Source organism: Acomys minous (genome assembly GCF_964271855.1).
Source record: "Acomys minous genome assembly, chromosome: 12".
Taxonomy (NCBI): domain Eukaryota; kingdom Metazoa; phylum Chordata; class Mammalia; order Rodentia; family Muridae; genus Acomys; species Acomys minous.
Window position 1 is genome coordinate 59,681,331 of NC_140493.1, and position 16,740 is coordinate 59,698,070.

Genomic DNA, 16,740 nt, shown 5'->3' on the forward strand with positions numbered 1-16,740 from the left:
ATCCCATAACTTTTTCTGACAAGAACACCAAAAACTGACTTTAATGAACATGTGAAATACAATGAGGTTTTATTACCTTTGGTGCTCACTTGCACGCCAGGTCCCTAAACTGCGCATCGTCTGTACCAGCTCTTTTGAAGCGTGAGCTTTAACTCTGCATTGTACCACGTGCCCTTCGCAGCCACTGTTGGGTTGTCTATGCCCTTGTTACTTGAGCTAATGTATAACATATTCTCACATAGAAGGGAAAAGCGGTTATACTGTCTTTATTTTTAGTGAAATAATTCTTTGATGTTAATCTAATTTCCATTAATTCCTAGCTAAATCATTGGAAGAATTGAGTTTCAATAAATTCTCATTGTTTGGAATTGCTGTTGCGTGGAAAGGCTGCGGACCACCAGCTTTTTGCCTTAGAGTTATGAGGCAGGGACTGTTTAAGCCATTAATTTCTATTGTGTGACATTCGTGTAACACTTGGCCATGCCAAGCACTTTTTAAGCCACTGTTATTTGAACTACAAGGGGGGTAATAACCTCCTTGGGGCAGAGAAGGAGAGAGCTTTGTTTGTTTTTGTTTTTCAGTCCCTGTCCTTTCATCTGAAAAGATTAAGGGGCACACAGGAAAGGCAAATTTTTCATACCCCACTCCCCTTTTCTGTTCTTTTTTAAGACTGTATCTCATGTAGCTCAGGCTGACCCCCAAGTGCTCATGTAGGTAAGGATGCCCTTGAACTTTGGAGCTTTTGATTCCACCTCTCAAGTGCTGGGATTCAAGTACACACCACCAGCCTCTCCCTCACCAGCCTCTCCCTCACCAGCCTCTCCCTCACCAGCCTCCCCCTCACCAGCCTCTCCCTCACCAGCCTCCCCCTCACCAGCCTCTCCCCCAGCAGCCTCTCCCTCACCTTCCCTCTTAGCATCCCAACTCCTGCCTGAGAATTCCGCTGACACCAACACATGCACAGCAGTAAAGCACAAACTTGGCTTTAGTGGGAGCAGGAATTGAAGACCCTCCCAAGCAGCAGGAAGGGTCAATCTCAGTAAGTTGGCAAAGGATAGTAAGCTGGGAAGCGAGACAAGACCCTGGGCTGGGTCTGTAGCTGGGAGAAAAGTTCGTTCGAACTGGCATCCTCCCGAGGCGAGAGTTCTCTGCTGTGCAGCCACGAAGGACTGTCTTGCAGGTGGCAAATTTAAATTCGGGCATTAAAGAATGAATGTCAGAGTGATTTTACGTCGTTATTTTTTCAATGCCTTTAATTAAAAAAATATCTTGGAGCAGCACAACTTGGGGTGACATATTCATAACTCAGAAATGCCTCTTGTAAAGCCAGGAGGGAGGCGGGGGCTAAAGCCTGTTCTTTCTCACTCAGCCCCAGGTTGCCCTATCATAGCGTATGGTGTGAGGAGGAGAAGGGAGGGCCTAGAGCTTGCTTGCTGCTCATTTGCCTCCCCGCCCATGGCCCACAGTTTGCTTTAAGCCACACCCCCAAGCCAGGTCGCTCTGCTTCCTGTTGCATCCTTTAGATCAGGACAGTTCCCAGCATACAGTAAGAACATTAGTGCTGCTCCGTGCCAGCTCCCAGGAAGCAGGAGCAGACAGATTGCTATGAGTTCTAGGCCAGCCCAGGCTTCATAGTGGGTTCCGAGCCAACTGGAGCTGTATAGGGAGACCCTGTGTCTTAGCTAGGATTCTATTGGTGTGAAGAGGCAGCATGACCACAGCAGGGTCTTACAAGGAAACATTTAATTGTGGTTTGCTTACAGTTGTAGAGGTTTAGTCCATTGTCATCATGGCAGGAAGGATGGCAGCACACAGGCAGACATGGTGCTGGAGGAGTAACTTAGAGTTCTACATATGGACCCGAAGGTAGCAGGAAGAGAGAGAGAGAGAGAGAGAGAGAGAGAGAGAGAGAGAGAGAGAGAGAGAGAGAGAGAGAGAGACTCTGGGCTGGGAATAGGCTTTTTTAAGACCTCAAAGCCCACCCTCAGTGACACACTTGCTCCAGCAAAGCCACACCTCTTAATCCTTTCAAATAGTGCCACACCCAGGCGACCAAGTATTCCAATCTACTAGCCTATGGGGGCCGTTCTCATTCAAACTCCTTGTCTTCAAAAAAAGAAAGGGAGGGAGAGAGAGAGAGAGAGAGAGAGGAGAGAGAGAGAGAGAGAGAGAGAGAGAGAGAGAGAGAGAGAGAGAGAGAGAACACACTTCTGCAAAGCGTAAAAGCAATAGAACATGGCACACTCCACCTCTGCCTACCCCACCTCTGCCCACCCCCTCTTACATCTGCTAATGCCATAGGAAATGAATACAAGCACAGAGGGGAAATACAATCCACTGAGCTGAGCTGCAGGCAACCCCAGGAGAAAGTGAATTTTTTCATCCTGTCCTCAAGGAGCTGAAAATCTCCTCAGAGAAACAGGCTCCTGCAGAGGAAGGAAGGGAGGAGTCATTCTGGTTGGCTAGACTGAAAAGATGGCCACTGCAAATGTCCTGATGAAAAAGGGAGGGAGAAATAGCACGGCTCAGTCATTGCCTTGTCACATTCGATGATTGTCTGCATCTTTCCAAGACTTTTCTCTCCTTCTTCTTCTTCTTCTTCTTCTTCTTCTTCTTCTTCTTCTTCTTCTTCTTCTTCTTCTTCTTCTTCTTCTTTTTCTTTTGATGTAAGAAACTAAATTCAGCAACTGGTTGAGGGATGAGTCATTCTAATTAATTGGAAGAGGAGATGAACTTCAACATAGTTTCAATTTGCTCCTTTCTTTAAATAGTCAAGCAATTATGTAGTAATTTAGCATTAATAAATAGTTGCTTCCATCTTTATCTCAACCTGGGTTAATATTTTCTAAGCTCAGAAGGACCATATTCTTCAAACTATCCAATTAAGGATCAACTGCAGGGGTGCTGACTCAGGGGCTGGGAATCCTATTTTTCTTAATAACGGTTTCATTTGGGGGATAGTGAGGTGGCTCAGCAGTGAAGAGCACTTACTGCTGCTGTGGATGGCCTGGGTTCAGTTCCCAGCACCCACACTGGGCAGCTCTCAGTTGCCTGTAACTCCCCATGCTGTTCTTTCTTCTGGCCTCTGTAGGCACCTACACTCACATGGTCTTACCCACACTCAGACATATGCCTATGTATAAATACACATGATTTTAGAGGAAAAGATTTCATTTTGGGATCACTTTATATTTACAGCAAAGCTGCAAAGATAGTGCAAAGAGTTCCTGAGTTTTTTTCCTCTAGCCTCCCTTAATGCTAATGTCTCAGATAACACAATGCATTATCAAAACTAATAAGCTGACATATACATACACCACACACACACACACATATATGCACTAAGTTGCAGGCTGCTCAGATTGCCTCAGATTCCACTAATGCTCCTTTCTGTTCAATCGTAAATGTCCCTTGAGATTTAACTCTTCTCTCTCCGTAGCTTTCTTGGATACATGATCTTTTCTGCATTGCTAACAAGTTCAACTTCCTTTTGAGAGGTGCATTTGCACTCTTCTCCCAAGTTAAGCCCTTATCAGTCAGGGACCTAGTAGAGCACACAGGGCGCACACACTGCGGCATCCTGGAGAAAACTGAGCAAAGTGTTGTTTACAGAGGTGGAGATGGGAGTGAGGGAGCAGATGAAGGTTGTCAAGGCAACCGGGAGCCATCTTCACTCTCCACTGGAAGCGGTGCTGGGAGCAGAGAGGCCATAGGAGATCCAGCCACCTACAGAGTCAGGAGCTCTGAAAGTCCAAGTGTGTGGAGGAGAACAGACCTTTAGCTCCTTCCCTCCAGTCTCCTGCATCAGCCTCACTCTAGTAAGCCCGACATGACACTGGAGAACATAGATGCACGTTTTATTTCCTGGCCATAGGTGCAAAGGGAAGGATGGAGAATGAAATACATGCACGCGTAGCCTTGGAAACTGTCCAGATTATCAACATGTGGACAGTTCAGCAGACATTCTCCCTGTAGTTTAATAGTGTAATGAAAACTGCTCTGTCCAGCTAAGTAACCAAGCATCCAGACTGGATAAGGAAGCTTCACCTCAGGCAGGCGTGGAGTCCATAACAGGTTTCCAGAGTGAAATAGACAACCTAGAGACATTTGCCTAAGCCGGTGCTTTTCGTTTTTTTCCTGCTTTGTTACTTGGCTCTAGGCTTTGGAAGAGTGATGGCCACTCCTCAACAACAGCAAGTTAGATTTTGGAAGAAACGATTCTGGAAATGTAATTGGCTTTTAATTTGGACTGCAAAGCAATAAACTCAAATGGGCAAGCACTCTTCTTGCTCGGGGTGGGCGATGGGGGGGGGGGGGACAGGAGCACAAAGCACTCCTGAGCCTCCTCCAGAGCAAGCTGACTTTCCTGGTGTTTGTCTGATGGCCCCTGTTGTTTTCTGCTGTGGTGTTTCCAGCTTTGGAAAGTGGGAGTGAGTGGATGAGGTTTCTTTTCTTTGTTTCAGATGAGGAGTAGAAACTCAAAAGGTTGGGTATCAATCTGTGTTTGCATCTTTTGACATGAACTACACTTGATCCGTAGGGATTTGTTGCTACCTCCCTCCCAGGACACATATCTCGCGTGGATATGGGTCTCGGAGAGAAGGTCGTCTGCATTTATTTCAAAAATCCTTGTGCTGGGACCTTAGCAAGATGGAGCCTTCTTTCCAGAGTTTGAATGAAAAAAGTTCATTGAAAGGAGTCCTGCAGCCCTGAGGGCAGGATCAGTCAATCAATCAATCAATCAATAGGCCTGTGGCTGAAAATCAGCAGGAGCAGGAAGCCATTCTTCCCTTGGTTCAAAGAGGGTGAAGGGACAAATAATGGGGACTGGGGAGGGTTGTAATCGCAAGCAGAATCCAAGTCATCGGTGAGGGCACTTAGCGGTTACCAGGCTCTACCGTGTGAGGAGAGAGGGGAAAAGCACCAGCCCGTTGTCTTCTTCCCACCTGTGGGTGGATTTTCCCATTGGTGAAACCCAAGAGACCTGAGGGGGAGGGAGTGTGGCTGGTGCCAGTCAGGGGAGGTATTCAGTGGTGCTGTACGGAATGCCACCATCCGGCCCATCCTAACAGAATGTGCTCCCTGAGCACCAGCTAACTGGCCCAGGTTGTAGTGAATTTGGGTTTGGATGGAAGTGCAAACTAGATGTAGTACACTAATGGGCAAGCCTGGTCTTAAAGAGCAGTTTTTTAAAATTTTTTTATTAATTTATTCTTGTTACATCTCAATGGTTATCCCATCCCTTGTATCCTACATTCTTCCCTCCGTCCCATTTTCCCCTTACTCCCCTCCCCTATGACTGTGACTGAGGGGGACTTCCTCCCCCTGTATATACGCATAGGGTATCAAGTCTCTTCTTGGTAGCCTGCTATCCTTCCTCTGAGTGCAGCCAGGCCTCCCCCTTCAGGGGACGTGGTCAAATATGAGGCACCAGAGGTCGTGTGAAAGTCAGACCCCACTCTCCACTCAACTGTGGAGAATGTCCTGTCCATTGGCTAGATCTGGGTAGGGGTTTAAAGTTTACCGCCTGTATTGTCCTTGGCTGGTGCCATAGTTTGAGCGGGACCCCTGGGCCCAAATCTGCCCATCATAATGTTCTACTTGTAGGTTTCTAGGACCCTCTGTATCCTTGTACTTTGCCATTCTCCCATGCTTCTCTCATCTAGAGTCCTAATAGGATGTCCTCCCCTCTGTCCCAGTTTCCTGGTAAGTGAAGGCTTTCTCACTTATATCTGCACACTAGCCCAAGGGGCATGTCCCATGAAAGCCTTCACTTAAAGAGCAGTTTTATGGTGCTCTTGAAATGATGACTCTTCCCTCGCCTGCCGAGGTTGTAATTCATAAGCCTCCTGTGCCCCTGGATTGCTCAGTCTCTTAGTATGTTGAGAAAGTTGCCATCCTTTAGGAATATGAAGGCTGAAGGAGTCTCTGAAAGTCTCTGAAGAAGGGGGCCCCGCAGTTGCCCCAACCGGCATTTTCAGAGTTAAAATGGCCATCGCAGCCTGTGAGCTATTAGCGCCCTAATGGGTTGTTTCTGCTAGAGCTAAATGTAATTATTAAATAATCATTTCCAGTTGTCCATTGATTATTTGTACATAAAATATTTAATGAAAATAGACCCAAGAGAGTCGGCTATGGAAAGACCCAGTTCTGGAAAAAATATTTGTGTTTTCTCTCTTATCCTAGTAGCAGGTTGTTTGAAAACAAACATAGAGCAACCTTAAGTGCTTCCGGCCCCAGGACCACTGCAGATCTTCTGGTGTAAGGCTCAGAGAAGCAGAAGTAGTTAGCATGGCAGCTTCAAGGAAAGGAGCCGAGGGTTTCTTCTTTAGTTTTGGGCTCAGCGCGCGACACATGGCAATACCTCCCCAGGAGAAGGAATTCCTATTGGATTTGCCTTTTCCTGGTGGGTGATCTCTGAGAAACCTCAGCATCGGCTCTCTTAAGGTGCTGATGCAGCTGCTTGCTAGCCCACCTTTACTGTGACATGTTTATTCTAAATAACCCTTCCCATATTGCTGTTAGATTCTTAGACAAAGCTACCTTCATTTATAGTTCTTGAAAATGAAAATCATGCTCGTTAAATACTGTTTATTCATGTTGTACATTTATTTTTTATTTTATTATTTAATTAATTTATTCAGATTACAACTCAATTGTTATGCCATCACTTGTATCCTCCCATTCCTCCCTCCCTCCCGCTTTCACCCTATTCCCCTCCCCTATGTCTAAGACTGAGGAGGACCTCCTCCCACAATATATGGTCATAGCCTATCAAGTGTTATCTTGGTAGCCTGCTTATTCTTTCTTTGAGTGCCATCAGACCTCCCCACCAAGGGGAGGTGGCCAAATATGGGGCACCAGAGTTCATGTCAAAGTCAGTCCCCGCTCTCCACATAACTGTGGAGAATGTCCTGTCCATTGGGTAGATCAGAGTAGGGGTTTGATGTTTACTACTTGTATTGCTCTTGGTTAATGTAAATCAAAGCAACTCTGAGATTCCATATTACACCCAACAGAATGGCTAAAATAAGAAATTCAAGTGATACCACATGCTTCGAGGAAGTGGAGAAAGAGAAACACTCCTTCATTGCTGGTGGGAATGCAAACTAGTACAGCCAGTTTGGAAATCTATCTGGCGCTTTCTCAGAAAACTGGGACTAGGGCTTCCTCAAGACCCAGCTATTTCACTCCTTGGAATATACCCAGAAGATGCTCCACCACACAACAAGGACATATGCTCAACCATGTTCATAGAGGCCTTATTCATAATAGCCAGAACATAGAAACAGCCTAAATGACCCTCAGCTGAAGAATGGATAAAGAAACTGTGGTACATTTACACTATGGAATACGACTCGGCTATTAAAAACATGTTGTACATTTATGTAGACTCTTATTAGGCCAAACTGTGCTTTTATTGTTCCTTAGGCCAGAAAGGGTGTCTGGCTTGTCTTTGTCTTCAGCCATGTGGCCTGCAGGGAAATACTGATTAAAAGGTTAAAAAAAGTGGTCATGAGCCATTGTTTCTAGTGGTCAGCCAGCCTGAGCAGAGTTCAAGGGTCATTGACTCTCCGCTTAAATGAATTTAGTTGAAATTTTAAGCAAAGCTAAAAATAACTCTGTCTAGCATGCTTTATGAGAGGACTGTCATCAGTTTCCCAGTCACCAGAATCAATAAGTGGCTCACAGTTACTTACTCTAAGCAAATGCCTTGACCTTTTTAGTCTTGATTTGACCTGTGTGAGACACCAAAGCAGGCAGTGCTGATGCCACACCATGCTAGCTGCCTGTGACCCAAGCTAAGAGTCCGAACCCCAAGACTTCAGGTACTGGCTCTGATATATAGAAGGTCTCTGACCTTTGCAGAGCTTTTTCCTTGATTTCAAGATGGGTTCCTGTGTCTGTAGGTGGCAATCATAGCACAGCTTTAATTTGGTGGTCTTTGCCACCCCTCAAGGTCAGTTGGTCACCATGCCTGTCTTCCTTAGTTCTTTAGGAAGATCCCTGACTCTTTTCTTTGCTGATATCACAGCCAGGGCCTTTCTCCTGGCCTGAGCTATAGAACTAGCCTCTAGCCAGCTTGTCTGTTCACAGGGTCCCCTTGTCCCTGTTATCTGGACCGTCAGATGTCTCAGGCTGAGCCTCTTCTTACACACTCTCAGCCAGTTTACAGTGAGAGTCGACAGTAACCTCTGTCAGTAACCAACAGAAATTTCTGTTTGCACATGCTATGGGAAAGACCCTGTGCAAGGTGCTGTAGGAAGGCAGCCGGGTCACCTTGTTGGTTCTACACTGCGTCCCGGATTAGCTTGTGATTTCCTAGACAGCAGCCATTGTACTTGTCAGCTATAAATGTGTATGGCCAATCAGGTTTCTAGTCAACGCCCCACCAAAAAAGACTGTGAGGAACACACCACAGTAGCCCAACATGAAAGACATATGGCATTGGGAGACCATAGGCGGAGTGTCCAGGACCACAGGCAGTTCTTTTGTCCAAGACTAGTCAGGATTTCCTGACTAAAAAGCTTCTGGAACAATCCAAGGTCTTTATGCATTGTCAGGATGCACCACTGCCGAGCTGTGGCCAGGCTGTGTGCAGTCATACAGAGAGGCAGCGGGTCGAGGGAACTGCTGTCATATGTCTGAACTTAGTCCGTCTCGCATGGTGCAGTTTGTTCAGCAGTCTGTGCCATGAGTCACGGTACAGTTTTACAAGCTGTGGCTTTTGCTGAAGTTCCGGGTGCCCTCTCACATGCTGGATGTAAGCCGAGTTGGCTTAAGGGTAAAGATGGAAGGAACACCAGCACGGTGTCTCTCCCCAGGGAAGCCCCAGTTAAGACTATCCTAATTTGGTACGTGTTAAGAATTAAGGGCAAGGTATTCCCGAGTTCAGAAGAAGCAACCCATTTTTTTTTAATTGCAGTTATTTTTTGAGACAGAGTCACATTAGGCACATGCTGGCTTTGGGTTTACTGTGTAGTAAAGGCTGGCCTTGGACTCTTGACCCCTCCTGCTCCTACCTTCCAAGCATTAGGATTAGAGGCGTGTGCCATCTATAATATACAAGGCTCATATACATTATACGCTAAGCAAACTAGACACATTACTTTCTTTTAATTCCAGCAATAGGAAGTGGGCGATATTTTTCTTACTCATTTTAAAGTAAAGAAACTGAGATGCAAAAAGGTTGAGTAAGCAAGCATTCCTGGTCACCCAGCCAAGGCACGAGGGCCTGGGACTTTATTAGACAAACATTCGCAGGGCACTCCTCTAGTGCTTTTCATAACCTAAAAAGTAAACCTTGGGGGTAGCCATCACCATGGGGGGAACTGAGACTTGGGAATGCGAGGCAGCTGCCCTGGGATTACTACGCTGGGCACGCAGCAGAGGAGGCTCTGGAGTCAGCCAGTGAGGCTGCCCGGGGTCTTCGCTGCTTCTCTTTAGCCCTGTCCTGTGGGGTCTTGACTCCACATTTGTGTTCTTAGCCACTGAACAGCTCTGTGCCCAAGGAGACACTTCACAGAAGCGCAGAAGTATGAACCAGGGCATGGCAGATAAATGGGATTTTTCAGAGCCATGGAAACCAGGCTCTGACAGTCAGTCCATCAGGAGCAGGGCCCTTGAGCAGCCCTGGGAACCAGAGTGGTGCCCCTGGGCCAGGGACCAATGAGGTTCTGAATGCAGAAGATGGAGAAATAGTAGGTGACAACCAGTAGAGCTGGAGACAGGAGTGAGGACCAGACTGGGGACTTCATTCTTTATGTGTGACCAAAAGGATGCGCTTCTCAACATCATGCTTGGCTCTAAAGGATCATTCGGAAAAGGGACCAGCAAGGGTATGCAGGAGGAAGGCAACTCCGAGTTCTGAGCATGCGTGAGACAGAAGGAGCCATAGGAAGGAAGCGTTGCATAGAGACAGTCCTAAGGCAACTGCTGTGAAGAGCATGGCACTGGTTTTAATGTCTATGTCCCTGTAAGCTAAAGATAAAAGATGTCAGTACTTTGAATCAGTCCTCTGTTGTTCTTGCAGTTCTGGGGGGCGACATGCATTTAATACTCACATCAGTTTCTTAGGGTAGACACTATTCATGCCCAAATTCTATAAATGATGAAATAGACTCGGAGGACTAAAGGGATTTATGTAATTTACGCAACCAGTCAACGGTAAGCCAAGACTCCAGCCAGCTTGGTTCTAGGATTTGTTCTGTTGTGTTGCCCCGGGAAGTTTGTGGCTTCTGGCTTAGGAAATGTAAGAGGCCTGGCACACACAGCCATCTTGTGTCCTAGAGAGGCGGGGGAGGACATGGTACTTGAGGAGGGAGAGGTGCTTGCAGAGTCCGCTTGGCCCTTGCCAGTTCTGCGTCAGAATTATTCCCCTCTGCGTGTTTGCCTCCATGGAACTTCCTGCCTTGAAATAGCTGTCTCGGCAAAGAGTGTCACTCCTCAGATATCAAGGAATGGTCCCCCAAATTTTACACTGAAATCCCGGTCCCCTCTGGTTGATGGAGCTCTTCCTAGGGACACTGGTTCATTAGCCAATTAGCAGTTAGCTGTGTGCTGTCCTTCCTGCCACTGACCAGAGGTTCATGTGTGTATCTGTTAACGGGTGCCCTCACTAGGACGTGCAATTGTCACGCAAAGGTCTTTGCGGACTGGGGGCTACTGATTGTGTTGGTTAGTTTCAGGACGTGGCATTCTAAGTACTTGCAGCAGCTGGAAAAAGTGGAGGTGATGCACATGGGTTGTGTACCTTGGAATGAAGGCACTGTTTGGTGAATTTCCGCCCCCGTATCACTGCCCTGTAGAATGCACTTACAGATTGTCTTAATTCAGTAACATAAAGCGAATTTTCCCTCTTTCAATGGCAGGTGGAGTGGAGAGTCTGAGCCAGAGAAAAGCCACCTTGAATCATCCTTGGTAAGTGACTTAAACTTTCTGCATCTAACTGCATTCATTTCTCTCTCTGTGTGTGTGTGCGTGTGGTACTTGTGCATGTGGAGAACAGAGGTCAGTTTCAGGCGTCGTTCCTCAGAGGCCATCCACTTGATTTTGAGACACAGCCTCCAATGGGAAGTTGGGGTCCCCACCAAAGCTGCACTGACTTGCCATCGGACCCCAAGGATCTTCTTGTCTCCACCTCTCTAGCACTGAGATTATGAGCGTGTGCCACACGCAGCTTTTCACCTAGGTTTCCGGGCTTGTGTGCAGGTGCTGTGCCAACAGAGGTGTCCCCCAGCCCCAGTGCTGTCATTCTAAAATGGTGGTGGTAAGAAGACTTCACCTCATAGGCTTATCCTCATGGTCCAGATGATTATGCTAGGCAGTTCTTGAACATCACTCGGCAGACACAGTACTCAGTACATAGTGAGGACTCAGCATATGATAGAAAAGTAAACACCCAGGAAATGGCTGTTGTGTGGTGGGCAGTAAACACCCAGGAAATGGCTGTTGTGTGGTGGGCAGGACACCCAGGAAATGGCCGTTGTGTGGTGGGCAGGACACCCAGGAAATGGCCGTTGTGTGGTGGGCAGGACACCCAGGAAATGGCCGTTGTGTGGTGGGCAGGACACCCAGGAAATGGCTGTTGTGTGGTGGGCAGGACACCCAGGAAATGGCTGTTGTGTGGTGGGCAGGACACCCAGGAAATGGCCGTTGTGTGGTGGGCAGGACACCCAGGAAATGGCTGTTGTGTAGTGGGCAGGACACCCAGGAAGGCTCCGGTATAATTGTAATTTGGAAAGGCAACATTTTACTTGTTCTTGAAAAGTCAGCTGCACGTGATCAGGATGAGATGGGAAGAGAAGGAGGGGGAAGGGAGGAGGGAGCTAAGAACGAGCCCACCGGTCTCTGGGTTAGAACCAGAGGTTGTGTCTGTCTGTCTGTCTTGCTCCGGTGAAGGAGGTCCCTGGTAGCACTCATGGCTCAGATGGCTTCATTATGTGAGCACATTGCCACGTGGCGCTTTAATAAGTACTTTGCAGGTCACGTGACTGATTAGCTACTTTAGCAAGTTCTCATCCCAAGAAACTGGAATCCAGTCAGTGCCTAAACAGACACTTGGCGCGGTGCCGGGACTGCTGACAAATGGCTTGGAAAGTCCCCATGATGCATGCTGTGGATAAGTTCTTAAACATAGTGACCTTTCCAAGGAATGCCCCCTGCAGTGGATGGCGGTTGCCGATGGTGTGAAATGGTGCCGGGATTCGCATAGCTCCTGCCTCAGGCAGAGATACCCTACGCCAGCTTCTGCCATAGAGCTCCGTTCCCTTGCTAGCTGCCTGCTTCCCTCTCCTTACTCAACCAGCCCCTCTGCATGCGCTGCCTACTGAACTCCATGGCCGCATCTCTTTAAGGTCCTGTCTTGCTTACTTCTTTCTCTCTATTGGCATCAGTAACTTGTGCCTCTCTTGGCCCTCCCAGAACTTCCTGGGCTCCTTCCTGACTATGAGGGGAATTCAGACATATGTATGTACATGTATGTCACACAGGTAACCGAAAAGTCTTGCATATTCCAGAATTACTTCTTGTTTTCCTGAACCTTTATGCAGAGAATGCCAAGGCCAGAGCTTTGTGTTGGTTGGATAGGTGAAGGCTGGCTTTCCTTTTCCTTAAAGTCCAGTCTTAGACAACGGAAGGGCTTAACACTTGTGTGCTGATCGGAGGCATCTGTATGAGAGATGGAGAGCACATGGTTTATGGCAGGGCTGTCAGTGTGTGGCAGGGCTGTCTGTCTGTGGCAGGGCTGTCTGTCAGTCTGTGGCAGGGCTATCTGTCTGTGGCAAGGCTGTCAGTCTGAGGCAGGGCTGTAAACATATAGTTTCTCCGACTTGCTGTAATAGGGTAGAGCATGGTTCAGGAGAATTTGAGGAGATGTACACTTTATGTAAACCTAGGATGCTAGTCACTCTACGCCCCTCAAAGATAACTCACCTTGCCCCTTTCCATTCTCAGAAGATCACAAAGCATGTCTTCCTTCCTGCCTAAGCTTCAGATCAAGCTATTTTCTACGACTGCCATGCAAAGAGCCAAATTAAATCCAAGCTAGGATGGCAGGAGGAGATACATCAGAAAGCCAAGGTCAGCATCTGTCCGTGGTAGGCTGTCACAGGAGGGTGACGTGTCTGCTGTTTGCTGAGGCCACTTTGCCCCATAGACTGCTCCCGTGTGATCTGATGCTGAGACAGTTGCTGGAGGCTCTGCTAAGAAATGTAGTTTACTCTAGTGCCATGGGTGTCTAAGGGAACATGGATTGCAAACAAGAACGCTGACATCTGGGGAGACTGCTCAGTTAATAATATTTGTCATGAAAGCAGTAGGACCTGAGTTCAATCCCCAGAACCTGAATTAAAAAACTAAAGCTAAACAGGGTGGTACGCACCTGTAACTCCAGTTAAGAGGGTCCTTGGAGTTCACTGGTCAGCAAGCATAGCCTAACTGAGCCCCAGGTCTCATTGAACTGCTGGAACAATCCCCAAGATATAGACACACACACACACACACACACACACACACACACACACACACACGCACACTACACACAAACACATGCACACAAACCCACACCACACTGCACACACACACATACACACACATATGAATACCACACAATCATACATACCACACACACCACACTGTCCACACACCACACACAAACACACACTACATACACATACACACACACCACACATACACACACACCCCACACATATACACACCCCCACACACATACACCATACACACACACACACACATAAACACCACACAAACATAAATACCACACATACACAAACACACACCACACTGCACATACCACACACACACACATACACAATCTCAACAAGGCCTGAATCTCCATTTGTTTTTCACCTCTTTACTTTGAACTTGATATAGAACGCCGCCCGCCTCTCCAGATGAGCTATGCCTTCTGTTTGCCAGCCCTTTCTCGGAGCACTTGGTAAGAACGAACTATTCTGTGTCCTCTATAAGCCGAGGCGGTGGCATGGTTGGCACCCACAACAGGCTCTGGCCCGTGAGTGGCAAGTGAATGAGTGAAGACCGTCTGCTTCTCTCCTTTGTCGACGCGCTCTTTATACACAGAGCCGGGGGCTAGCTGTGCAGGGCTCAGGACCGCATGATGGCTCTCAGCGGAAGCACTGTGCTCAGTGGACCTCTGGCTGTGGCAGGTGTGCTGGGCGGACACTGAGAGGAACATGTTGTGAAAGGTTTTTGTTAGCCCTCTCAGTCTGGCTGTCCAAGACTATGAAACTTTAAAAAGCGTCAAAACCAGAGGAATAGCTGCAAATGCCTTTTCTTAGTCTTTCTAAGCTAGAGGCTGGGAGAACAAATGGGTCCAGGCCACACCTTCCTACCCTGGGTAGGCAGCTGCACGCTACAACTCTGGGCTCAGGAGGAAGAGGGTTTAGAGAGGAGAAGACTTAACCAGAAAAAGTGACTTAATCCAGAAGTACGCTATAGCTCACGATTTCTTTAAGTACTATTTTTATTAATTCTTTGAGAATTCCATACAAAGAACTTCGATCCCAGTCACCTCCTACCCTTCGTCCCTCAACTCCACCTTCCTGGCCGCCTCTCTTCTTGTCCTTTTCTCCTTTAAAAATCTAATCCGTTTACTCTGGGCTGCCCATATATTCCTGGGGGTGGGGCCAAGCATTAGAGTACTGCCCACCTATGAGAAGCCACACCCCCAAAGAAAACTGACTCCCCCTCCCCTGGAAGCCACCAATGTCCAAGGCTCTCAGAGAAGGCTGGTGGTCAGGAGCCCCTTCCCACTGGCTTGATCTTGTGCAGGCAGCCACAGCTGCTGAGGTCATGGGCACAGTGGTCCCGACATGACATATACAGAAGCCAGTTTCCCTCTCATCTTCCCCAACTGTGGGCTCATACAGTCTTTCCACCCTCCTTCTTGACTCTTGGGAAGAGAGAGTGCACTGTCCCACGTGGCTGTGCAATCCTCGGATGCTCACACTCCACTTTGACCGGTGGTGGTGGGATTCTGCACTAACTACTGCACAAACAAAATTCTCTGATGAAATCAAAGAGCTGCACTATTAAAGACAGAAGTCAGGGCACTTTGCAGGCTCTCCACCTGGCAGAACAACAGTCACAGGCTAACAACTCCTGGGGCCTGCGAGCTCCCTAACCGTGGCTTCTTGGCCAGATTTACAGTGCCAGGCATGTGCTTTCTCTTGTGGAGTGTAGTTCATGATTTTCATTATTTACTTATTTGTGTGGGGTGGTGGTGGTGGTGGTGGTGGAGAGAGCAGGGGCATGTCACAGTGTGTGTGTGGAAGAGGACAACTTTTAGCAGTCCCTTTTATTCTTCCATCACGTGGAATTCTCGGATTCACCATCAGATCGTCAGGCTTGGCCCCAAGTTACCCAACCTGCTCTGCCACCTTGCTGGCCCTAGTCTCTGATAAGAGCAATGATTTTTTTTGTGTATGTGTCCTTGAAACTGCATGTGGCGAGCTCCGTAATTAGTATCCTGGGTTTTTACAAGGTTTTGCAAGAAATGGTAACATTCCTTCAAGCTGCAAAATTATTTTAAGTCATATCATTCTGTTAAATCAATATGCTATGATTTGGTTGAGTGCTTCTCTTTCTTTCTTTCTTTCTTTCTTTCTTTCTTTCTTTCTTTCTTTCTACTGTTATGATTCACGCTTCTATGAGCTTCTTGCATGCACCAAGTTTCTTGCTTTGCTTTTTTGAGTTTTATGTAAATTGAATTTTTAAAATTTTTATTTAAATAATTTATTCAGATTACATCCCAAGTGTTACCCCCTCACTTGTATCGTCCCATTCCCTCCTCCCTCCCTCCTTCATCATATTCCCCTCCCCTAGACCTCCTTCCCCACCAAGTGATCACAGCCTATCATGTCTCTCCCTGGTAGCCTGCTTCCTCTTCCTCTGAGTGCCACCAGGCCTCCCCACCAAGGGGAAGTGGTCAAATAGGGGGCACCAGAGTTCATATCAAAGCCAGTCCCTGCTCTCCACACAACTGTGGAGAATCTGCTGTCCATTGGCTAGATCTGAATAGAGGGTCTAGGTTTACTGCATGCGTTGTCCTTGCTTGGTACAGTAGTTTGTGCAGGCCCCCGTGGGTCCAGATCCGCCAGCCTCGATTGTCTTTTTATAAGGTTCCTGGACCCTCTGGGTCCTTCTATCTTCCCATTCTCCCATACCTCTCTCACCTGGAGTCCCAATAGCAAGTCCCAGCATTTATGTTCATAGCGGCCTTATTCATAGTAGGCAGAACCTGGAAACAACCCAGATTTCCCTCAGTTGAAGAATGGATATAGAAACTGTGGTACATTTACACAATGGAATACTACTCAGCTATTAAAAACAAGGAAATCTTGAAATTTGCAGGCAAATGGATGGAACCAGAAATGATCATCCTGAGTGAGGTAACCCAGACCCAGAAAGATACACATGGTATATTCTCACTTATAATTAGACACTAGCCCAAAAGGGATGTCCTCTGAGAGTCTTCACTCAGCGGGGGATTGGGACAGAGGGTGGGGCTCGCTTTGTTTTTGGATGATTGAGTACTACACTAAGGAGGAAAGACATTTCCACAGCTCTGGGTACCTAGTGCCACAGTACTTTTCAAAGGACCAGAGTTAATGCATCCAGGGAGCATTTAGCTCCTCTTAAAAGCTGTGTGCACTGTTCAATGGTGTTTAAACTACTTGGTCATATGTTCATATCATAAGC

At 47.3% G+C, this 16,740-nt stretch overlaps 1 protein-coding gene across 6 annotated transcripts in view; it reads left to right on the top strand.

Moving 5' to 3' along the window:
* The window catches only part of NCALD (neurocalcin delta), a 408,716-nt gene that overhangs the window by 130,053 nt on the left and 261,923 nt on the right, over positions 1 to 16,740 (top strand). For all 6 annotated transcript variants that reach the window (XM_084751629.1, XM_084751633.1, XM_084751628.1 and 3 more), the window contains exon 2: positions 10,872 to 10,920. The gene's annotated coding sequence lies outside the window, so the exon portion shown is untranslated. The remainder of the gene's footprint in view (positions 1 to 10,871; positions 10,921 to 16,740) is intronic.